Below are 26158 nucleotides of genomic sequence, written 5' to 3' on the forward strand. Positions count from 1 at the left end.
AACAGCGACCTGGTGCTTGTGAGCAGACAGCATAAAGGGACAGCTTGGAATTGAAATTTTTAACCCTGACCTGGGATTTAGGCACCAGGGTTTGACATTCCTATGTGAACAAGTGAAAGAAATCCAGGGGAAGTCCCCAAATGCAAAAGGCGTATTCAGAATGAGGGACAGGTATGTCGTGGGTGTCTCAGAAGTTAATCCAAGAACCCACCATGGGAGCCAGTGACAAGCCAGGTGTTGATACTACACCTGGATTCCCCTTGGCAGAACATCTGTCCTACAGAGGTTTAGTACACAATATATGAAGTCAAACATGATGGTCCTGGAGTAGGCTGATAGCTGGCATTAACACATGTGTGTTTATAATTTGAGTTTCTGCAACTCTGTGAGTCCACAGGTTAGACAGACTTTGGCAAAATAAGTGTGGTTTTAAACTGAGAGCATGTGGTTGAAAGGTTCACTGCTGAAATATTTCCTTTGCTCATCAAAGCAGCATTAATCTGTGGTATCTCTGAATAAAGGTGGTTAACAGCACTTTGAGAAAGGACACTCCAATGCTGACACTGGTTTTGGTGTAAATTATTCACTGAACCAGACGTAAGCCAGGACCTGGTGTTACCATGGTTTGTGCCCAGCAGAGAGGAGTCTGAGAAGCTGGTAGGAGGCAAAACATCTTTAGAGGATGAATCAAATTTCATAGAATCACAGAAGAAGCCTTGAATGGTTTGGGGGTGGAAGAGATGTCAAAGATAATCTCATTCCATCCCCTTGCCAAGGGCAGGGACACCTTCCACTGTCCCAGGTCGCTCCAAGCCCCATCCAACCTGGCCTTGGACACGTCCAGGGATCCAGAGGCAGACACTGCTTCTCTGGGCAAGCTGGGCCAGGGCCTCACAAACCTTCGAGCAAAAAAATTTCCTCCCAGCATCAAACCTAAACCTCCTCTCTTTTAGTTTAAAACTCTTCCCTCTTGTCCTGTCACTGCATGCCCTTGTAAAATTTTCTGGAATAATGAGTGAAGGGGAAAAGTAAAAATGAAAATAGTCCCCAGGATAGAGAGGGGAAAAAAATTTCCTAGGTAGTATATTGCCTTCACCATTTGCAGTGGGAAGCCACATGAGTCACCCTGTAGCATCCCCACACACATGTTAAATGTTCTGCCCCTAACCTTTGCTGAAATCGGAATGAAGGGAAAAGCTTCAGTCCAACCATTAATGGGAAAAGTGATTATTTGCCTTTAGAGAAGATACCCACTGAAAAATGATGACATTATGTGCTCTTTGCAGGGATGCTGCAGCTTTTATAGATGCTCTTGGTACAATTCATTTCTGGGAACTGCATGTGAGAAGGTTTTACCACTGTCATTACACAGAAGTGCTATGGCTGGCTTGGGAAACCTGCAGCATCTTTGGGGTTGCATCCCTAAATGCAGCTGAAGAACAGCAGAAGTTAAGCTAAAGGCTTGGTGGTGAGAAAAAATTATAAGAGTGTTTCCACCTGACTGAAAGTGAGAATCTGAGAGCAGTGGGCACTGAAGGCTCACAGGGGGAAATGAGCTTGGCTTGGGAATTGGGCCCTGGGGTTTGCAGATCAAACCAGCCACTGAGCCTGCATAAAAAATTTCAACAGTGGCACACCTACTGCTTGTGCCTGTGCAATCCACTGCTTTGCTCCTTTGGAATAATACAAACACCCTGTGTTGGTGAATTATCTAAATCCAAGCTTAAAACTGCATATATGGCTTATCCTTAAAACTGCCCAGGAGAGCCACGTAGCTCTTTCTGAAGTGACAACATTTTTTTGAAAACATAACTTCATTGTTACTCACAGTTAATAACCAGAATAGGGCCTTTTTCCCTGCTTCAACACTGACATTTTTTACTCTCTCAGTTTTCACTAATACCAAAGTCTAGACTTGCTCAGCGCAGCTGAGATGAAATATTTCATGTGATATCAGCTTTTTGGCAGCCATTGGATTTGTGTACCCATCAAAACTTCATCTTCTGAGAAGAGAAAGAATTAAGAAAAAGTCATTTACCCAGTTAATTCTGTAACTATCGATTTCAGTGTAAACCCCTTCCTCTTTATAAGATTAATTTAGTTCTTCCCATGCCCCACAGAAAAATCTTGTGCCCAGAGAAAAGCTGCTATGAAAGGGATACAAATGAATCTACTTAGATAATTGTAATTCCAGTCAGACACTGGCACCATGTAGTTCATGTTTTATCATAAGAGATCAATTTCTAAGGTTTAGCCATCAGTCTAAAGACTACAAGACAAAATTTCACCCCCAGGACTGTAAAGAAGGCAGGGTTGACTCCAGCCAACAGGATTGTACCTGGGACTTGCAAGATCTTTGAATAAGAGACAGTTTTTGCACTGTGAGAGTAAAAACATCTCCACCAGTCCCGTGGTGTTAGCGTTGAACATGTGTTTTTCTATAAAGTGAGGATCTCTTGCCCCTGTGGTCCATCAGTGATGGGTAACCAAGCCAGCAGCCATGAAACACTCAGCCCTGCATTACAAAAGCCTGCCCTACATTTGAGAAGTAACATCAAACAAAAACCTCACCCGTTTTCATGTATTTTTGTAGCGGAATCACAGCACAAGGATTTCCCCCTCCTCTTTTTTCTAATCAAAGACCGATTAATTAATTCTCATTATCTCCATCTCTGTCACAAAGATAGCATGGTGACACTGTCACAAAGCTCTTGCAGTTTGCCTCAGGCATGGCTGTAATTTGGTGGTGGTTGAAGTGGTCTCTCACTATTTTTGTGGGTCTCATCACCCCCATGTCCACAAAAACCTCTCCCAGACAAGAACTGTGTGCACCAGGAAATAGGTGGTGAAACCAGTACGAGCCTCACTCTGCACAACCTTCAAATGAAAAGAGCACAAGAGAACAGCTCACAGCCTCAGATATTCCCACAACTGCACCACTGGCAGAGTCAGACCAAGTCAGGAAAGGAACCTGCTCAAAAAAGAAAAAAAAACCTTTTGCACAGCAAAATGTATTCAGGGAAAACTTCTCTGCAGCTGCTGCTACTGGGACAGAGGGAAGAGTGAATAAACCCTCTCTCCCAGCAGACTGCAGAGCAGCTCCTGCTGAAAGGGACCACATCAGGAAGCAGTGCTCACCACAGCCCCATCAGGGTGAGCTGGGACAACACCACGGCTGTGGGAGGACCTGGAGGACAGCTCGTTACTGGCAGTAGGAGCTGAAAGCAGCCATGGACAATTGAAACCACATGGCACCAATCCCCCTCCAAGCCCAAGGTTAGCGCCGATCCAGCTTTCAACTCAGCCAGCTACATAAACCAGACGAGGTGCAGCGAACAATGGCTCACGCTGGTGTCCCAGTTTCCACCAACAATGTCAGCCCCACTGGTGGTGACTCAGTTTGTTTCCATCATATGTTCTTTAGCAGCCTCTGGCAGCTTTATTTTTCACGCTCCTTTACCGAGTGAACGCTATCCAACGGCAGCGCGATGAGCTGGCACCCAGCAGAATGCACACGAAGGAAGCTCTGTGTTCAGATCCCACCTCACAATCCCAGGTGTGAGGGTTGCTCCTCCTCTTCCCAACCCTTCTGGCTCAGTCTTGGCGTTCAGCTCAGAGCATGACATGGTCCCGTGCCTCTGTTCTGTAAAGCAAAAGGAGCCAGCAGTACCCATCTATAACATTAACGAAGAAATAGGCTAAAAATCAGTATTTATCCTATGTATACATGTACCTGTCTTTTATACAGAGCTGTGCTATATCATCTTTAGTGTAGAAGTAGCAAAGTACTCAGAGCAAATAAAATAAATATATATCTGACCTCAGTGAAAAAAAAAAAATCTTCTTTCTCAGTGTAACATACTGTAACTTGAAGTTTGCTCTCCCAGCATTATTTGTTTAATAGAAATATTTTCTGTACCACCTTGTTCTGGCAGAAAGTCAGAATTTGCATTTATATGAGGTAGTTTATCAAATATAACATACAGAAGTCTGTTAAGTACACATTGCATTTTGTTTGCGAGAAAATCTGTTTGTATTTAATGTAGTTTTTAAATTAACCTTAATGAAAGCTTCTGAAAATTGTTGTTCTAAGCATTTGAAATATGCAACAAGAACTAGGGGAAGACATAAACATGTTTTCCATTATATGTTATCAGATAGTCCAAAATTACTACAAAAAGAATGTGGGACTATGTTAAATTAGAAAGATAAGCGAGCATTTAGTTAAAAGGCAAAGGTCTTTAGAAGAGTAAAGCATCTGACAGTTAACCCCAACATCTTGTGATCTCCTAGCAAGAGCAGGACAGCACTCTCAGAATACAGTAGGGTGTTTTAACCACATCCATGGCTAAGAGAGAACAAAAAAGAAGTCGAGCTTCACAGAAATCCCATGGTGGGTGTTTGTTCAGTCAATATTTACAGAGTGGTAGCATGGCCATGGCCATTTTTAAAGATCTTACTCAACCACTATCAAATATGGTCTGCCCACAGTATTTATTATCTTTTGGAAAGAACCAAACGTATGAACTTTACAAACGGCCTTAAAAAAGAAATAAAAATGTAAAATCCCTTCAATTATCAAAATAGCATTTTTTTTATTGTCTTGTGCTGTCTGCTGATTTAATTTTGTCCTTTGATGGGCTGCTTTCTCTTAATAGTCACAAGGGGGGCTTCATGAAGAACATAATGTAGGGGGCAAAAATCCCATTGGTATTATGGCTTTCTTCCCATCTTTTCCTCATATATCCAATTAAACATATAATAAAGAATAAAAGGGCATTGTGGAAAAATTGCCAAACAAGGACAGGCATCAACAAGACATTTAACATATCATGTGAGGAGTGAGGCAAGCAGTACCTAAGTAGCTCGTGGATGAGTTGCTGTTACAATAATCATTCAAAAAGCAGCAATAAAACCATCACTGGTAATGATCAAGTAAGGGAAGGAAAATCTGACTAATGACGTCGTCTTACTATTCTGGTAACCCTTTGCATAGAGAAAAATCAGTCAAATCAGGTTTTAATCAGGACGATATTTTTCTGGAAACTCTTCCTTCCCAACACATTCTGGCATTTAACCAGTGCTTGAATACCATTCCCACAGCAAGCCTCGAGTCAAGCTTCGTTTTCATAATCAACTGCTCTGGAAAACAGGGAAATCAAAGAGCTTTTTCAGAGCACCATTAACTTCTGAGAGATAAAAAAGGGAGTAATACCCAGTCACCAACTGAAGTTTTCAAGATTAAAATTTCTAAGCTCCAGGTGCTGGAATTATGCACGAATCTGTCCAACATAAGGGCCACCTCCACTGAGCATCAGAGGCTGCTCTTTGACTTCCTTTCACTTACATTTTCTCACTTACACATTGGAAAATTGGATCATTTTCCATTTTACTTTTGAGCATAATATAGGCAGGTCAATCCAGCTGTCATCTAGGTCATGGAATACTGGAGATCCTGTTTTGGATCATGTCCTCAGTGTCTCGTTCAAAGAGAACAATTTCCTATAACTGAGTTACAGATTGTTGCGCTCGTAGGGTGGTCACAGAACTCCAGCTCTGCTTTGCATTAAAAGTGGAATTTTTAATAGCCAGGGAGGAAAAAGGAGAAAGAATTGAGAAGTTGCAGTATGAATATTTTGCAGTGGAGACCAGCCCTAAACGCCACGCAGGCCCATTGCCTGTCATGTCCAGGGATTCTGGGTTTCTTTTCAGTGATATCAGACAAAGGGTGGGTTGGAAGCAGAAAGTTTGGGAGAGCCAGCCTCCAAAAGCCCTCCACCCTTTGGCTTTCCTGAGTTTTCTTGGAGGTTGTTAATCAGACATTTACAGACGTGAGAAGCGATAGAAACTCCTGGGTCTTGCAAATTCCTCATTAAGAGGAGAGAAACCCTAAAAGCTCTTGCATGTTGTGCTTTTGGCTTCCTAACTGAGTCTGGAAGGTTTAAAGGGCTTGACTCAGTTTCCCACATTTGCAGGCTCCACACTGGAGATGGGATGGGGGATGAACAGAGCTGTTGTAGGAATGCTGAGAAGCCAGACTGGGCAAGGGCAGGACCTCGGAACAATAGCAAAGAGCTTGGGGACATCTTCCACAAATAAGAAAGTTCTTGGCATACACCACAGCCATGATTAGGAAAGTTTTCTAAGCCTTTCCTAAATAGCTAAAGGAGATTCTTTTCAGGCTTTTTTTTTTTTTTAATTATTATTATTATTATTTTGAGAGCTGGAATGAACAGAATTTGCATATTCTCTCGGACGCTGTGGGGAGAGAGATGGAACCAAGCTTTTGTGGATAGGCCAAAAGATAATTAAAGCAATTATATACTGCAAAGGAATATGTTATGCTATTCCTAAAGGAAGACTTTTGGCCAGATAGAACTGATGACAAATATTTATTTTCTTCTTTTGCCATTAATAGTCTTAGTAGGCAGTATTAGGAACACTTATCAGTATTCATATATGGTATTTAGGGTGGCATTTTTATTATGTTTAGTGCAGAATTTTTTCACACGTTAATAGAACACCCATTTGTTGTAAGAAGATATTAAAGCCTGTCTAATGACAGAAAATAGGATGAGCACAGGTTTGGGCAACTTTGGGAAGATCTGGGGCTGCATCCCTAAAGCCAAACCATGTGAGCTCAATACAATGGGGAGAATTACCTGGGAAAAACACTGGAGCTGCAGGCTGATGGCCCGTGGCACGGAGAGGATGCAGAGATCTTTGAGCAGGAAGCTATTTGGCAGCCTCTGTGCCTTAGCTGGCAGGGAGCAGCCAGGAGCTGATTTAGTCAGTGGGTAGGAGAGGCAGCTCCCAGTGAGGAGTTGAGAAAGCGAAGGCGGTCCCAGTGAACTATCAAGAAATACCGATCCAGAGTTATTATGTAACATTAGGGTCAGAACTGCAGATAAGAGGCTGATGCATCACAGCCTTAGCAAACAGCCAGTGTTAATATGTTTGCATAGATAAGGCAGATTTGGCGTGGTGCACGGGCATAAAAATGAGGAGCCAACACGAGCTGAAACGGAGCTCAGAGCACCACTGCCAAGAGATGTAATTCTTGTCTTCATCTCCTTTGAATATCAAGGTTTATTTAGTTTACAAACATATGGGTTTTCAAAGCTATTACAACTGTGACATCGATTTAGAAGCTACAGACATGCAAGAGGTTAAGATTAGAGCTGGCCAGGAATTTTCTTACAAAACAGAATTTTGCTTTTTAGCCAGGATTAGTTAAGACAACTGAGCCTTACAACATCATCCTGCCAGGTGAAAAAATGACTCACTTGACAAGCACAGTGCTGCTGGGATGAGTCCTTTTAAACTGTGTATTTACATAAACATTTATGGGCTGTTATGTTTATTAAGAAAAGATGTGATAGGCAGAATTGCACCTTTCAGTTGCTCAGGCAAGAGGAGAATAGCTTGGGAGCCACTTCCTTCCTTGGATTTATTAAACTGGTGAGGAAATTCTGGCTTCTCTGTGCAGCAGGGTGGGTTATGCCTTCATGCCATGCCTTATACTCACATAACCTGAGGTGTTTCAAAATGGCATCAAAACAGAAGAACCATAAATATTTTATATCTGAACTTAATTAAAACTGACATCTAGAAACCAAAAAAAAATAAATACGATAAACAAAGAAAAACTTGTTTCATAAAAAATTCTGTACTGGAACAAATGCCCAAATATTAAAATAAGAGAATCACAGAATCATTAATTTGGAAAAGACCTCCAAGACCAATGAGCCCAACCTTAACACTACTACTACTAATAATAATGATAATGAACAAGACATCTGTCCTTTTAGCACACTAAAGCCGCTGCTACAAAACGAGAAAAGCAGCAGAGCCAAATCATCACTGCACTCTCAATCAAAGAATTTTGAACTTCAGCTCAATTCAGTCAGATGCTGGGGATTACTTGGGCAGAACCTGAGATTACAAACCAAAGAGCACTGAGCAGCACATGTATATGCTCCAGTTATGAAAGCTGCTTAATGATTAAAGTCAGCTATGCTAAAAAAAAAAAAAAAATTAAAAAAAATGTAGAACTGATGTTGAGATCTGAAAGTATGTCTGTGGATTGACAGGGCAGAGGTTAAATCCAGATGAGGGTCACTCAAGCCTGGTGTTAGTCTAAATGAGTTCAGCATTAATGTTGGAAAATCCTGGTGCTGAGCTCACCACCTGTCTGCTGCAGAAATCTGAGGTTCAGCTCAAACTTGAGGGTTTCTTGCATTTTCAACACTTATGTGCTGCTAACCAGGGAGGAGGAAGAGGGTAAATCTGGCTGTTCTTTCAATTGCTGCTACCATCCTTAAATTACTTTTGTCTGCTGCCTTTTTAAAAAGGCATCGCTTCTCACTTCCAGTGCAGCAGGATGCTTGTACTGTGCAAATACGACAGAGAGCAGGGCTTTAAATAGTGAATCCTGTCAGGAAAACACAGCACAACCTTTCCACTTTTGTTACTTTTCTTTTCTTACACATACTTCCTTTATATTCTCATTTCCACTTTTTTTGCAAAGTAGGTCTGAAAAAGCTAAAGGAGAACTGCCAAATTTCAATCCCAGCAGTGATGACAGAGCAAACATTCAGGTCCTGATCCCAACATGAAAAATGCCTCACAGGCTCAGAACTGAGCCTCGTGTAACATCAAAGGGTTAAAATAACCAACACTTAAAGGAAAGAGGAATAGATCACTTACAACACATATCCCATTATTTGTTGAAAACTTGTGGGGTGGATGTAAGCTCGTTATCATTCAGCAGAAGATAAAATTTGCTGCAGAAGGTACACACTTTGCAAGTGCAGAACAGCTAATCTCAGACCACTAATAGATTTAACCTTGTATATTCACAGATATTTAAAAGTGTTATGGTTTGAAGGTCAACTCCACTGTCTCCGAGTACAAGGAAAGAAAAGAAAGGAATAAAAATTAGAAAGAATTAATTCTTCAAAAAGTTTTTACAAATCAAAACCCTGCAGTTTCACACTGAGAACAAAAGAAGCATATTAAACACCAAAGTTTATCAAGACAAATTAGGTCCCAGTTTCAAATTTTCTTTAATCTTTTGCATCTGAACGTTTTTTTGCCTCATGCTGTTTTCCCTAGTTAAATGTTAAAATGAATTCTAGCCAATACCATTGACTTCCTCCCTTAAAAATATTGAGACACATAATAAAAAATTAATTACTTCCCCTAATTTCCGTGTGATTCTTTAAAAAGATGTAAAATTCATTTAAAGTAAGTGGTGACTTTGTCTTTGAAGATCACGACAATTAACATGGATCAAAGCTTAGGTTCTGTAACGATGATAGCTTATTAGCATAATGAAATTAACTTAGAGACAAGAATCTTTAATAGGTACAACAAAAACGCTTTAATAATACTTGAAGAAAATTATGTATTTGCTAGAAGTACAACAGTTTCAGACTTTCTATCCAATTAATAACTTGTTAATTAACTCCTTTTCCAAACAATGTGCACTTTAAGTTAACATCTGCCCATTGGATAACACTTTCCAATGGTATTTTTTTTTAATATACAGCAGAACTGCCACGCTGTTTTACTGGGAATTCCTTGTAGGACTGTTCTTATACAGGGAAACAGGACCCAAATATAGCAATATGCTTTCTACAGCCAACCAATTAAATAAAAAGAGGAGGCTTATTTCAAAGATGGGGAGGAGGAATGGGTAATTCCTTAATTCTGGCTGCATTGTTTGTGTGCAGTCTCAGATTTCTTTGCATTTTCAATGGGAATTATTTTGTGCAGTTTATATTCCCCTGCAAAATGGCTCTCTGCTGGTTAGTGCCTAATATAGACCTGATTTGGGAGCAATTTTCATATCTTTAAAAAATATCTATTTATAGTTCCAGGGTACAAGATTTTACAGTCCTGTTTTATAAGACTGTAAATCAATAACTATTGGTTTTGAAGACACAGAGAAGGAAGGTTCTTCACAAAAAAGTTAAAATAGAACTTTTTGTGTAGAAAGAGCATTTTCACAGACTTTGCTTTGTAGTGCAGAATAGTAAGGGCTTTCAGCACTTGAATTTTTAATTAAAATGACATATTTTTGTTTTAGGGGCTTCTACCTATAGAGTGGTCTGGGGAGCAAAGATTTCACAGGGCATTTTGCAAGTGGATTTGGAGAACACACATGACTCTGCACTGCATGGGCTGCTCAGGCCAATGATGGAACAATTAAAGAGGCCTTATTTGAAACAAATGAGTTATTATATTCTATTGGGTCAAGGATTCATGTTTTAATAAATCCCTAATTACAGTAACTTTTCATTTAATCTGGCGAATTCTAAGCAAGTTAAGAATTTATGAGAGTTGGAATCAGCAATAAAAAATATGCCTGTCTGCCATTCTGCTCAGGGCCACACAGGTTGAACTCATTTTGAGGAGATTGGAAGCCAGGAATGTATCTCCTGAACAGGGCACTTTGATATGATTACATCCATGTACGTATGAAATAGTAATATACATGTATAAAATAATATTGTGCATGTATAAAACAATAGTGTGCATGTATTAAATACGCTGTATATTAAATTATGCATAAAATTGCATATAGAATTATTATGTTATAATCGTTGTTAATAATAGCCTGGAAAGGCTTCAATCCTTTTTTTCCCCAGAAATAAAAAAGAAACAGCAAAAAGCAACCAAATCCCCAGCATAACCATGAGAGCAATTTTGAGAGGGATTATTTTTTTGCTTTGGCAGGCTTTCCCACCACCAACCTGTGACTGCACAAAGCTTTTTGTGCACCATCCAGCCAAAACTCTTCCATCACTACTGGCTGAGCTCAGGATTTCTATTTCTGATCATGTGTGGTGCTGGCCAGGCTCCTCTCAGCTCATGGTGTATGGCTCAATACAGACACCTTTAAAAAAAAACCCAAAATTGAGTAATAATGAACATTTTCAAATGAAATTTTCAGATTTAAAACTTTAGCATTAGGATTTGCTGGTTCAACACCACCTTGGCAAACTTTGTCTCCTCTAAAACAACACCCTTATGAGAATTAACTAATTAATACCCAGCAAACAAACATAGCACAGGCTCCACCATCCACTGAAACAAGGTGCCACCAGTAACTCACATGGAAACTGCATCACAATGCAAAGGAGTCAATGAAACTGCTGTTTTCTGCACACACACAGGCAACACCTCTACCTTTCCAAAGTTTGTGGTCTCTTTACTGAACATGAAATATGCAAAGTCCTGTGAATTACATCTGTAGCTGGCTGAAATTCCTTTTTTTGTGTGGTTGTTTCAAGTTGAAAGTTACTAGGGTGGGTTTGAGGGGCTTTCTTAATTGCAAATCAAAATTTAGAATTTTCCAAACCTTGTCTCAAAATATCTAAGTCTGAAAATCCTTGTTCAGAAACAAAATAGAGCAAGATCTGAGCACTGCAAGCTCATTTTTGGGGCTGAGCTGTTCAAGGGCAATGGGGACAGCACAAGGGACATTGGTTGTGTCCCAAATTATTCAATACCTTCCAGGTTTACCTTGTTGCTGGGGTCTGGGACAATTCTGCCACCAAGATTGCTACAGGGAGTAGTAAAAGGAGGAGCCCTGGAGGCAGAAGGTTCACACAGAGGAGGCTGCCCCAGTCCTGGCAGGATCTGGGGCCATGCCCTGGGGACCTGAGCACCAGTTGAGCTCTCCACAGGCTGAGTTCACCCACTTCCAGCAGAATCATTCTGAAAACAAAGGCACTTCCTTTAAACTCCTGGCTTTTGGCACACCAGGGTTTTTTGAGGTAAAACGTTTCCAAGCTATAAATCCATCAGATAACTGCCCAGTTCCAAGTTCCTTGGTATCCAAGAAATATGATACAACCTTGGCTGGGAAGTGCAGTCTAAAGAATATCATCACCCATTGCCTTTCCTGCATGCTTCCATCCCATACCTATTTCTCCCTGAATGTCTCCCAGGCTAAGAAAAGTCTTTCTCCTTGCTTAACAAAATCCAGTGTTTCAGCTGAACAAGACACTGAGTGCAGGCCAGAAACATTGCAGGTTCTTCTAAGTAAGACATTATTATTCTTTACAGGAGGAAAAAGAGATCAGGCTCATCTCTAAGCTAAGAAATGCACTCACTGTTCCAAATTTTGAGTCAATATTCAGAGTTAGTTTATACATAAGGCTCTCGTGGAGATTGATACAGTGCCAGAAGATACTAAATTCTCATTTTTAGTGAATGACCACCACAAAGAGTTGCCAGCCATGAGTTTCCTTTATGATAACAAAGAGCTTGCCAGGAAAACCCTTGGTAAAAAAATAGTGCTGATAAATACATTGATTTAAAGATAACCAGTACAGCATTTCCTTTGTTCACACATGGTTTCATTTTTTGGTCAGCAGAACATATTTCCCTTGCCCAACTTCTCCTTCCAACAAGGTATTTCAGCCTTTTTCCTGCTTTGGAAACAGAAAACTCTATGACTAAATCAAGAGTAGATGATTTAGGTTGGCCTGACTGGAGACACACAAGAGCAGGATTTGGCTGTTGAGAAATGGTGATGTAGCAGGTTTTTGGAATTTTATAACAGCTTTCTTCACCCACCCTCTTCCAAATTATCTCCACAGAATTAAAAAAAGAGAAAGGCCTAGTTTTCATTGATTATTCCCTTTAAAATATCACCTTTGCCCATCAATGTGGTGGTGTCAGCCCCAGCTTTCTGTGATTTCTCTCAGCTGTGCCCTGGATTTGGGATTCTCTTGATGGCCCTGTTCTTTCAGTGATGCTGCTCCTGTCTGCTTTCAGAATAATTTCTCTTTCACACTTCATTTGCATGTTTTTCTCACTGCATGGGAAAAAAACCCAAACAAGCACAAGTTTCCTTGTCTCCAGCTTTGCAGCTGAGCAAAGCATACATTCCCCTTCCTTCCCATTCCCCCTGCCCTGCTGCAGAGTTGGAAATGTTGCTTCAGACGTTCATGTGCAGCATTGTGGAAAACCATGAGCAAAAATCCTGGCTGTAAACTGGGAAAGTCTGAGCTGAATCTCTTTGGATAATGACCTGAAGGTCACACTGCACTAGAAGGACAGAACCTATCCCAGCTTCAGGTGAAGGGCATAATTTAATCTTTTTCAATTCATCTCAGTTTAAAACCTTTAAGTTCTACTTGCAGATTTGGATAAATTCCACTTTGAAACAGGAAATTTTCTCCAGTACTTTTGTATTTATTGACCCAAATTTCAACTGCAACATGACAGACAAACGGAGTCAAAGGAAGAGCTCCATGGTGGGGTCAGCCCAATTTCAGTGATTTTAGTCACCAATTGCAATTTAACTCTTTCTTCCTGCAAAAATTGAAAAATTGAAACTCACTGAATACTTAGGGCATGAATCACTTTATAAAACTTACATCACCTAGTTTAGAAAAACAAACAATCTAGAACCTAAGTTATGGTGGAGGTGCTCCTGCCTATACCCAGAACTGAGCTGTTACCTGCCCCTCCTGAAGAAGTTGTAGACCAGGATGAGTCTCCTCTTCTCCAGCTGAACAGACCAAGTGACCTCAGCCACTCCTCGTGTGTCTTCCCCTTCTTCTTTTAATACTTTTTAGCCTGAGTTTCACAAGTTGGGGTTTCAAGGTCCTGCCCAGCAGTTTACATTTGTTATTTATTTGTTTTTGTTATACCAGCAAGAAAAAGGCACCAAGAGCCTGTTCCATGTGCACCCCTCACAGCTGAGTCCCAGCCCAGCCACAACCCACAGCATTGCCCTGCTCCTCTTGGCCCTCATTACTGAGCACTCAGCATTCTCACCCCGCCTGTCTGCTCTTTAATAAGAAATAAAGTTGTTTGTTTATTTTATACCTATTTAACTTGCCATTTAAGATTTGCAGAATGCCATCAATCTCTGCCTCGGCACGTTGACCTCGCTTTAATTGGTGGGGCTCTAAATTCTGCACAGATGTTATTACTGTGAATTTCACTTTATATAGCAAGAAATTGGGGGCTGCCATATGCTGTCTTTTATGAGCTTGCAGTTTGCAATGAATATCCATGACTAATGCTCGTGACCCAGGTAAGCCTGTGATTAGGGAAGGTAAAAAGTTTACCAAACTTTATTGCAGCACTTTCAGTAATTTCACCAACAACTAATGAATACATCTCCCCTGCCTCTGAGTTGGTACAAAAAAATTGCTTAGCTCTTCTTAATATATCTGTCAACATCTAGTGCCATTCTGGGACTCTCATGAGTCAGCCAAAATATCTTGCATTCATAGATTGCATATTAGAGGGGATAAGATGATTTCCTCTGATATCCAGCATAAATCAGAGCTTTTTATGTTTTTCTAATGGTTTCTAGTTGTGCTTGGGGGGGTTGGCCTTTTTTTGTTGAATAAAGTGGAGTGAAATTTTCTGAAGGTTAGTAGGATTTAGCCAGGTGCTAAATTCAGAATTCAAATAGATCTACTTAGTCTAGACAGAAGAAACCAGTAATATATGGAAATTAGGAAAAACTTTATGAATGGTGATTTATCATAAATGTTTTAAATTTCATTCCACCCAACACAACAGCTTCAGTTTAGCTGAAGCTCCAGGAAAACCTGTTCACTGTGAGTGAACCTGTTGGTCTCAAGGCCTGGGAGAAGCAAACATTATTTCAGGGAAAGGGAAAAAACAGAGAGAAAGAAAGTAGGAAAAAGCCAGTGGGTTTGAATTAGTCACACATATATTTGCAATGCAAAGTAGGAGAAAGTCTTCCATCAGCAGAGACCTGAGGTTGTGGTGCCTCCTCACTGCAGGAATGGAGTCAGGAAACTTCACTTATCCCATGATAGAACTTTCCAGGCTTTCAAAAGTGATTATATGGAGTGCAGCAGCAGATAGAGGCACCCACAGATCAGAACTCCTTGCCCAGTCTTATTTCCATGTCTCAGCCTTACCCTTGCTGAATACTTTGCCTAGCCATCAGCAAACAATAATAAATTCCTGTTCACTGTCAATAAAATTTATCACAACCAAAATCATAGAAAAAAAAATCCCTGAAAATCTGAATAAATCTGAAGGACTACAAAGTTGAAGTTGCTGGTTAATAAGCAGGAATATGTTTGCAGCAGGTCCTGTGTTCCCAGCAGCTCTGTTCATATCTACAGAGTCAGCTCACGAAACAGGAATTGGAGTGCTGCTCTCATGACTCACTCTGTTTGGAAACCTTTATATATTAAGAAAAAAAAAAAAAATCAAAAAAACCCCACATGTTAAAAGTGTCTTAGCCAAGCATGCTATTTCTCTTAAATATATATCAAAACACAACTGTCCTCAAGGTAAATATCCTCTGTTTTATTACTTTAGATCACTTTTCAGTGCTGTAATCATGTCATTAGGATTGCAGTTCCTGGCTCCAGAAGAAATAACCACCTAACTATAAAATTCTGGTTTCCCAGTCTATTTTGAGGGGACAATCAGAGGTCAGTGGGTCTGAGCCCCTGCCACTGAAACCAATGGCAGGAGGTTCAAGTTCTCCTGCTCCATGGTGTGTCCCAGGGAGATTTTTTTTTTCTCAGCTGCAGTTTCTGACAGATGTTCAGGCAGCTCATGTCATTCTTCTGAACTGAATTAGAGAGCTGTGTCAGGAAAAAAGTGTGGACAGTCTGTGCCACCCACAGATGCACCAGCAACACTCCTGCTGGTGCTACCATGGGCTTCTGTTTTTCTGGTGTTATCTAAAAAAAAAAAAAATTAAAATGGGAAAAAGCAAAGCTTCTTCCTTTGCCTTATAGGTGGAAATGAATTTGAACAATAAATCATTGAAATCAGACTGCAGGGTCTGTGTGAGGCCACCACAGTGACTCCAAGGATCTTAGCTTTTCCTCTGAGACATTTTTACCTTACTGTGCAATATCCTTGAGGATAAGAGCTCAAAACCTTTGTTTTCAGCCTATTATAGCCAGAACAGGCTTACATTGTGGGAATTCCATATTTCATAACATATTGTAATGCATTGTGCTTTATTTTTACTACCTCTGGAGCCAGGAAAGTTGCACCTGTCATTAACTTCTGCAAAGAATAGGATAGTGGAGACCAAAGGATAACAAAAAATTATGAGAGGCCTCTTCCTGCAACACCAGCATTCATCAGTAATGGTAATGGCAAGTGGCAGCAGGACACAAATGCCCTTAAACTGCCTTTATGCAATCTCTACACTGTTTTTTTGTCCCATCCTGCAGTCAAGATTTGGATCTGCCTTGTAGGAAGGTGCCCTCCCAGGTGGTCCAGATGTGGGCAAAATCTGCATCAACAGGTGTTAAATAACACATCCGTAGACCAAATCAACTCAGCACAACCCCAAGAGATGCTGAAAGCTACTTTTAATCCCAGGCACCTCAGCTCCTGCTGGGCCTGACCTACCATGGATGTGCAGACGAGGACTCCAATGGCCCTTAAATAATGAATTTATTTATTCTTTTTTAAGAGCAAGATTGTGGGTATACTTCAATCCCCTTTCAAGGTGATTTTTAACACTCCAGTGTATATTTGCTGTGCTTCCTGAGGTCAATTCAGTGGCAGCTTTAATTGCACTTACAAGGAATGCTGCTAAAATGGGCACAGAGTCCTAAACTCAATGTTTTCTTCATTATTTTGCAACTTTGGGAGCCTGCCAACATCGTTGCTAGATTTGGCATGCACTTACCTGGAAAGAATGAGGCTTAATATTTCATTTCAGCCTTGCAAGGTTTTCTCCTCCCGCCAAAAAAAGAGCAAGCAGAGGGATCAGAAACACAGGCAAAAGGGCAAGGCTGGTCCCTCTGATGTTGGCATAGACCAGCATGGCTCTGAAAGGTTCTGGGGAGCTCTCCTGGAGATCAAGAGCAGCTCCACCTCAAGTGGCTGCACCTTTAGCAGCTGCTCCTCTGCTTTGCAAATTCGTGTGCATGGGGAATATTTTTACCTCCTGATTCCTGGAGGATTGGTGGGTCACAGAATCATTAAGGTTGGAAAAGACCTCCAAGATCATCAAGTCCAAAAATTAAGAGGTGAGAGGTTTGTCACGCTTGGAGGTGTGAACTGCAAAGGCCAAGCTGAGAACCTCACCTGCAGCCCTAAAGCCAGGTCTGTGTTTAACTCCTGCTTTAGACCTTTAATACAGAAAATAATCCTCTGACAGCTGTAACTTGGTCCTTGGAGCCTATAGACTGTTTCTTGTGGATTATTTTAATGTAAAATGTTTTGACAGCCTCAAAAAGGGGGTGGAAATAAAAGTTACCATCACCCATATCCCACAAGAGCTGCTGCCCACCAACACCTCAGCAAGTTAAGGCCAGGCTGGACAGGGCTTGGAGAAACCTGTTTTAGTGGAAGGTGTCCCAGCCATGGCAGGCAGGATGGGACAAGATGAGATTTAAGGTTCCCTTTAGTAGGAGAGGGGTAAAAGGTTTCCTTTTCACTGGTTAAAAACAAGGGCTCCATAGGGCCCCTCTGGAAAATCAAGACATAGGAGCTGGGCTGTTTGTGGCTGGGATGGTACTTACACAGCAAAGGTGGTGCTTGGAACCAGCGTAGTTCCTGAGGAGAGCACCAGGAAAGGGAGACCCACTGCAGTGCCAAGGAGTGGATGCTTCCTCCTTTGGGATGCTCCAGCTGTTGAACAAAAATATTTCCCTGGTTAGATTCCCAGAGCTGTGCTTCCCCCATTCACAATGTCTGACTTTCTCCATGCAGGCTGCAAAGACTAACTCCTGACTCAAGCTAAAATAATCTACCAGGCCTACAATTTAAGCATAGCTTATGCTGAAACCTTTCTGTGGATCTGGTCTTCCCTCTGCAGCAGCCCCACTGGAAGGATTCAGCTGTTTGGGAAATGAAACACTGCTCAGTGGGAATAAGGATGTCAGACACTGCTTCCAAGGGAGCCATGCCTCAGTATATTTTGGTTTAATATTCTTATGTCAATGACACTGGTAGGAAATGGGGAAAGGTAAAAGCTCTGTGAGGCATGTAAATCAGGAATGGGAGTGTGACAGCAGAGGCTGGCATGGCTGTCACCAGGGCTGGCAGAAAACATTCCCCAAGGACCTGAATCCCCACTCCCGACCCGAGGAGTTAAATTTTGCTGTTTGCTTCGGTGGCATAAATCCGTAGCATTTTGACTGAATCCCATAAAAGTAAATCAGTGTAAGTGAGGCCAGACTGTGGCCCCAGAATCCTGCAGGACCAATGCTGGGAACACGGGCTGGCGATCGCAGCTCCCGCCCTGCTGGTGGCAGAGCACGGAGTCAGCCAGGGAGCAGCTGGGAGGCAGCCAGATGGGCAATGAAAGGGGCACAGCCAGAGCCTCAAAAAAATAGGTTTTTAATTGTAGGAAATTTTTGCAAGGCATAAAGTTGAATTATTTTCATTTATTGCTCCAGCAGCAGAAATGTAAATGCTGCCGTTTGCACAGAGAGGGAGGTTTTAGGTTGTTGTTGAGAGGTTGTGCTTAAAAAGGGGCTGGTATTAATCATCTCTACGTCAGGCAAGTTTAAAAGAGCACATCAGGCAGCTCCTTGGAGGAGCTGATGGACAGGGGTCTGTTGTGCTGGCTGGTGTTTTTTTCAGAGCGGGTATCAAATGGGTCCACGTGGCATGAACAGAACATAGCTCCAGATGGGAGAGCAGTTCCCATCTCTTGCAGAGTAAATCTGCTGTTTGAGACTATATTCTATGACTGAAATTTTATACATATGACTTTGTTGGAGCTGGGATCTCTTCCTTTGAAAATGTGCTACAATAATAATTGCATTTACCAGTTGCCAGTCCTTCTCGCAAAACGTGGTGGTTTTTTTTTTTTTGTTCGGATTGTGAAATTAATTGTCTCTAGCTAATATAATTAAAAACAAACACTTCGGATTTCAGCAGAGGGAAAGGAGAAGGGAGAAAGAGAGGGGGGAAAAAAAAAAAGTGAAGCAAACTGCAGCCCTGCTTTTCTATTGACAACAAGAAAGCTCTGCCATCCCTGAACTGTTTAATTATTGAAATGAACTGTAACAGTACACTGGATTGTTGCCGAGGTCACCGAGTAGCGCTGGATGTCAAGAGGAAAGCAGCAGCTCCAAGAGCCCTGCAACGCCCCAGGCTCCGGGTGAAATCCCACACACTTTTTCTCAAGCATTCAGGCTCTGATAGGTAGCCTGATAGCAGGGCTGCTTTGCTGCTCTTGCAGAGGTCCAACGGTGCTTGCTTGTTTTAAGAGGAGCCAAGCTATGCTCTGGTGACCACCGTGACGCTGTGATTCCCATGCCCTATCGCATTCCTCTTTCTCAGATCCCAGGCATTTTTTTTTTCCCCTACGTGCAGTCCAGGATGTAGACAAATGAATTCCAAGTGACCTATGTGGGGGTGGACTCTTTGGAAACAAACAACAAAAATAAGATATCTCCTGTCCTCACTTTTTCATTTGCTCGTTCCCTGGATACAGTTTATTCGTGGCAATGAAATACACATTGTGTCTCTGGAGTTAGATCCAGCAGCAACATCTTTACCACCCCCTAACCTTGGCTTTTTTTTCTTCCTTTTTTTCTTTTTTTTCTCTTTTCTTTTCCTGATTTCCTATTTAAGCCTTTACAAAAGACATCTTGTTTAACATTATCTGCTCCTTTGGAAGTCAGGCTGCCCTCTAAAGCCTATCATATCAAGGCTTGCTATTGATTTAAACAATGTTTTTTTACTGGAAAAAGTTTAGGAAACTGGAAGTTTTGTAAAAAATTCTGTATCTGCACTGACAAGAGGATCTGTTGGCCAAATAATGACTCTGCTTGCAGGGAAAACTAAAAACTTCTTTTAAATCTTTCATACTGAAGAAAATCCTGTAGCTACAAAATCTGCTAAAAAGAAATAAAAGTGCAGTTGAGGAACAGACAATAAACATTTCAGATTGCTTTATGGTGCACTATTACAGGCAACTATCTTGCTTAAGTAGGCATAACATTTTTCACAGTATATATTTAAGGGTTTTTTATGGGGTAGATTAACAGCAGGGATACATAGCTCTTAAAGGGAGGGCAGAAATAATTTCTGCCACTCCAATGGCCTGATAGGTCACAAAAAATCTTTTTAAAATAGCCAGAAAAATGCACTGCATGGTCAAGCAGGAGCAGCCTCCAGCCCACCCTGATGCTCATGGGCTGCACACGGAGCCCACGAACAGCAAAAGCCAGGAGTGACCCCTGGGACCAGTTCTGGCCCTGCAGGCACTGGGGAGGCTGCACTGGGCTCCCAGAGTGTTTCTGGCACCTCTGTGAAGGATGGAGCTCTGCAAATTGGCGAGAGCAGCACTGGGAAGAGGTTCCTGCTGTGAGACACCTCTCCTCTCCCAGCACCAGCACTCTTGGTGCATCCCAAGCCCACTGGCAGCAGCCCCTGGCTCCTGCTGTCAGAGTCAGCCTGCCCTCCTTACCACAAGCCAGATATCAGACTGTCTGGGCCACCCCAGCCCCTCGTGGGGCTCAGCTGTGCTCCAGAGTGGCTCTGGAGGACAGGGAGCTCTGCAGTGACATCCCCTTGCAGGCTGCCAGCCCTGCTCAATTGAACAATGGAAGGAAGAATAATGGGGAAAGAGCAGCATTGTGCTGGATTGCCCTTGGCTTCATCAAAATCAGTGATGTCCCTCAGTTCTGGGTGCTCCAGAGCTCTCCTGGCTGTGCACAAAGCAGAGCTCAGAGTGGCAGGATCTGGCCTGGCAGAGGGTTCTCAGCACTCCTCCCCTGCCCCTGCCTCCAGGGGCTGATGGGGAGGGTTTGCCAAATCACAGAACCCCAGAAAGGCATGGAAAGGACCTAAAGCCCATCTCATTCCACCCCCTTCCATGGGCAGGAACACCTTCTACCACCCCAGGTTGCTCCAAGCCCTGTCCAGCCTGGCCTTGGACACTTCTAGGGATCCAGGGGCACCCACAGCTGCTTTGGGCACCCTGTGCCAGGACCTCAGCACCCAACAATTAATTTATAACATCTAATCTAACCCTACTCTCTGTTAGTTTAAAGCCATTCCCATTTGTCCTATCACTCCATGCCCATGTGAAAAGTGGCTCTCCAAATATTTAGCTAATTTTTTAACAGTCCAAAGGAAATGAGAGAAAACTGATTTTTACTATTCCCCATGGAGTAACAACTTGCTCTGTTCCCCAGTTTACTTTTACCTCCTTGGAAACACACACTATTTACTCCAGATGCTCCCACCAGTGCCTGGGTCCTCATGGGACCTCCTTCACCTTCCCTGGAATATGCAGAGTTTCCACAGAGGAACTGATCTTTCTGTAAATTATGTGCACTGAACTAAGCAATTTAACAGCTCATTCCCCCAGGTAGCCACTGACCACTGAATGTCTCTCTACTTAATTTGACAATTAATCTTTGGAAGGCTGGTAGTCATTTTAGATTAACTTTTTTATCTTAAAAAATTAGTAAGCAACTTCCTTCCGGTGAATTTTTCTTTTTATTTTTTAGTATTTTGACATATTTCCAGTGGTCATCTCGTCTGCTAAATTTGTTAATCCTTTTCCATGCATCACTTTGGGAATCAGAGGTGGGGGAAGGAGAGAGACTTGCTAAGAAATTGGAAAACATTTTACATTTTTTAAGTAGGTAAGATTAAGTGTTTGTGCCATAGTTTACAATTATAATAAAATAAATCTAGAAACTATTTCATGTATGAGAGCATGTGCATTAGAAAACATATTTCTGTAACAGATAACCATCTTCTGAACACTAGAATGTTGGTAATTTGTCAGTTTTTCTTTTAATTAAAACTGTGTATATAGTTCATGCTCTGTTTGATTCAGTGTCAACATTTTGGATGGGGGCTAAAACTGATTTCCTCTTAAATCTTTGCATTTCTCAGGACAACTGATGAAGTGTGCCTCAACATTAAGCTCATGAACCCATGAGGTTTTGCTGTTTCAAGATCAGTAAATCAAGAGATATTAGAGCAACAGCCCTGATAAGACTCAAGATTTCTAACACTTCTGTAAATGCTCTCTTTACCAAAACTGCATCCATTTTTCCTCTCAGACAACCTGTTTTAATTCACTGCATCATAACCAAGCTGGTCCACTGTAAAATGAATTAAAATTATGCTAGTTAGGAATTCAATTCTGAATATGTTTCTTAATGCAACCCATGAAATGTTTTAAGTGTTTAATTTTTATTTTTTTTTCATAACAACAGAAAAATCTGCCTGATGTTTCTCTAAATAATTAAAACAATTTTTTTTTTTTTTTAATTTTCAGTCTTCCTTTCTGAAAATATGAAAACTTGCATGGTCTGGGTTGGAATGGACCTCAAAAATCATCCAGTTCCACACCCTGCCATGGGCAGGGACACTTTCCAGTGGACCAGGTTGCTACAAGCCCCATCCAACCTGGCCTTGGACACTTCCAGGGATCCAGGGGCAGCCACAGCCTCCCTGGTCACCCTGTGCCAGGGCCTCTCCACCCTCACAGGGGAGGATTTTTTCCATATATCCAACCTAAATTTCTCCTCTTTCAGTTTGAACCCAGCACTCCTTGTCCTGTCACTACATTCCTGATGAAAAGTCCCAGATCTGGGTGAGTTTGGAGCCCAGCCCTCCTGACTGTCACACACAGAGTGGAAATAACCACCACATTTCTTAAAAGCACACACATCTCACCACATTTAGCTCCGAGCCCCAGCTTCTTCTACCTTGCCTATACTAATAAATACTCATGGCACTCAATAAAATTGAAACATCAGTGAACAAAACAGATCCATATGAATTTTCCTCCAGGGATTAGGAATGGAGAGGAAGCACATCTGGTACAGGAGAGTGGTGTTGCTAACTGTGCTCTCTGATAGGTGAGTACAGTGATAATCTCATTTATCTGCAGTGTACCTGAATGCTTCTTGGATCAAAACCTGGGGGAGGCAAAGGAAAAGACTGAAAAGGGGAGAAGCCCACTCAAAAAAGATGGCAACTTCCAGATGTGATCACCATGGCAGTGAGGTGCTGGGTTCCCTGGGAATTACCTCAAGACAAACACACTGAGAATTACTTTGGAGAGGATGTGAGGAAAATCACACCATGAGAAAGAGGAGCAGATGCATCTTTCAAGCTCAGTATTCCTCATGCCTCTAACTTCACATGCCCTTTTACTAATTTTTCTACACTGATAATCTATAGAACCCAATTACACAAAGTCTAAAAAAGCTCCTTCCACGAAAGGCATAATGCTGATATCTGAGTCACGAGCACAGTTAATGTAATCTAACACATATTGCAGGAACCTACTGCACACAGATATTACCAATTAGCACATGATTTTAACAATCAACATTCATGCAATTAATAGAACACTTCATATTCCTTCTAATTTTGAGCTCTGCATGAGCATATGTTATCATGACGGAATGTGGGATCATTTATTTATACTGGAAGCAAGGCACCACATAGAAATCAGAGAGGCTGAAAGTTACCCTGAAAGTGAAATAGGCTCAGCTTTGCATTGAGGAGAGAAAATTATTAGTCTCACTTCTAAAAGTTGAACCTTTACCTTACCTTCTTGGTGACCCTTGCTGTTGGTGAACTTCTGGAGAGGAAACTGTGTCCTGATTACAGCTGGGGAATTCAACAATGTGTTCATCAACAAGCACTCCTCTCTGAAATTGAAAACTGTAGCATAACCATCACTCAAAAAAAAAAAGTAAAATAATAAAGTAAAAAAGTAAATAAATATATCTTGCTTAGATAGATATGATTATATATATATATATATATATATATATATATATATATATATATATATATTTTCAAAGATAGCAACAGACACCTTGTTTTCCACAACTATGTATTATTTTTCTTTACTGTGAACAGGAAAGAATCACTATACTTCTAGGACAGATGAGGCATATAGAGATTAAGCCCACATCCCCACAGCATTTAGCCACTCACTTACTCTGAATTCCATAGGATTTAGGCATTTGATACCTTCAGGATCCAGTCCTATTTTTTTTTTTTTTCCTATTTTCTGGCAGCAGAGGAAGCAGGGAACCAAATGCCTGTTTCCCAGAGAGGTTGCCAGCCTACCTTGCCTGTCTCTCTCCTTGCTCCTTGGTGCTGACATCAGTAAGAAGCAATGGCACTGCTTTAATTACTCAAGTGCTCAATGTGTTACTGGCTCATTAAGGAGACGAGATGCTCAGTAAAGAAGGTGATTTTTGCATGTAGGCTGCAAGGACTGACACTGCACTGCTGCAGTGGCTGGAGCTGCTGCATTCCCTGTCTGGCTCTGAGAAGGAGAACATCAAAAGACAGGGACTGTGAGAGCCTTTGCTCCAGAGCTCCTTCACACCTCCAGCTGCCTTGTTACAGAGATGTCCTGCTTACAGAGATGTCCCTCATGCTGCTGCTGCTGAAGACATTCCAGCAGGCCTCCCCAGCCAAGCACATCCTTCAGGAGCTCCTCCTGGCAGCTTGGGCACACACCTGTGCCATACCAGCACCCCACCATACCAACCTTCAGGTCAGGAGGATCTCTCCTCTGATCCTGCTCTCAAGAGCTGCTGTCACCAGGGAGTCCCTTTCCCCCTGCAATGGGAGGTGGTGGCTGTCCCCTCTTTGCCTTTCCAGTGGATTAGGAACAGCGTTAGATCCCCTTGGGCTTCTGCTTTGGGAAGAGCTCCAAGCCCTTGGGAAGCCCATGGAAGCTGGTGGAGCAGGGGATTCTCTCCAGCAGCAGGCACCAAAGCAGCTCAGGCTGCAGATATAGACTCCAAATCGTTGTCTTTCCCTCTTTCAGGACAACTCCTGCTAGAATTTGGTTTACCAAACATCTGATGTGTATTTATCAACAAGAGAAAAGCAGCCATTCTCTGTATTTCTAAAAAATGTCACGTTTATGTCTCCCATCACTGTTTCCCCCCATTCTGTCACCCCCCATTGAGGGAGCCCTCACAGAAACATCACTTTTTGGGCTGCTGCTGTTTGAAACAAGAACAGATTAGAGCAATCTACAGATTGATAAAGAAAAGAGAGATTTCACCTGTGACTTCACCTCTCATGTTTATCTCAAGGGCTCTCCAACCCAGGATTGGTAAAAAAGGTGGTGAAGCCTCTCAGAAAATCATTGTTAGGTTGTGCAATATCCACACTTGGAAATAAGGATGCAGCTCAGTGCAGATTTTCATGATGATCAGGGTAGATGTACAGCTATAGACAAATGAGAGGGGGGAAAAAGGAAGGTCTCAAACTCTGTTCTTCTGAGGTAACTTCAGAGAAGGTAATAGAGCAATGTGAGTGTCACTGACAGGGAGCTAAATTAAGCATAATGTTTTTTACACTGAGTAAATACTTTAACAGTGTCCTTCCTGCCAAAAAAAAAAATCAAGAGATACTTTATTCCACCAATATCTTCAGTAAACTTCCATTTTTTCTAAACCATTATTTTTATTGAAGGCTTTACTGCACAAAGAATCCAGGGGGAACAGGAAATCACATAATGGTGCAGGTTGGGGAATTCTCTAAAAATACGTAACCATGGCACCCTTGTCATTACCAATCAAGTGTTCTTGATAAAAAGTAAAGTAATTAGCCTTTGAGAGGAGCATAAAGCTAATTAAAAATGACAACTTAGTCATCTCAACAAACAACAGCACGGAACCAGCCCAGAGTTCTAACTATAGCACAACATGATAACCTGACCTGCCACAACCACTTGCCTTCAACCCCTTAAAAGAACCCACAGTTTGTGAGAGTGAAACTTTGATAACCTCTTCCTTCATTGTAAAATTTAGATTCATCTCACCTGCCATCCAATATTTCTGCTTGTTCTCTGAGTTTCTTCGTCTTTTTCCAAGTTTTGCCCAACTATCAGAAATTTTTCCAAGTGAAATGATGGAAGTTCGTGTAGTCTCCTAAAAGGAGATGACAAAATGTGAAGCATGAACATATGCATTGTCAAAAAAATTCACAAGTTGCAAATGAGTTGAGTCTCATAACAAAATTGCTTGCTCAGAATTTATAAATAATAACCAGAAACAGAAAGAAACCACTGGTCTCTCACTTACAGAGCAACTGGGGTTCAGTCCTCTGACAGGTGGTAATGACAAGGTTTTAATTCAGTTCTATGGAGCAAGAATGAATATTTCTTCATTTCTTGCCTTACCAAAATCCTTGTGCAGGACAC

The 26158-nt window shown here is 41.6% G+C and overlaps 1 long non-coding RNA gene across 1 annotated transcript; it reads right to left on the reverse strand.

The window, feature by feature from the left end:
* Nucleotides 1-9464: 9464 nt before the first annotated feature.
* Nucleotides 9465-25890, reverse strand: LOC132330243 (uncharacterized). Its single transcript, XR_009487250.1, has 5 exons — nucleotides 25778-25890; nucleotides 25016-25182; nucleotides 23533-23633; nucleotides 17514-17622; nucleotides 9465-10903 (listed from the first exon to the last, which is right to left on the reverse strand). It is a non-coding gene; the product is annotated as an uncharacterized LOC132330243 (long non-coding RNA).
* Nucleotides 25891-26158: the final 268 nt, after the last annotated feature.

The sequence above is a fragment of the Haemorhous mexicanus genome, chromosome 8 (assembly GCF_027477595.1).
Source record: "Haemorhous mexicanus isolate bHaeMex1 chromosome 8, bHaeMex1.pri, whole genome shotgun sequence".
In the NCBI taxonomy this organism is placed as follows: domain Eukaryota; kingdom Metazoa; phylum Chordata; class Aves; order Passeriformes; family Fringillidae; genus Haemorhous; species Haemorhous mexicanus.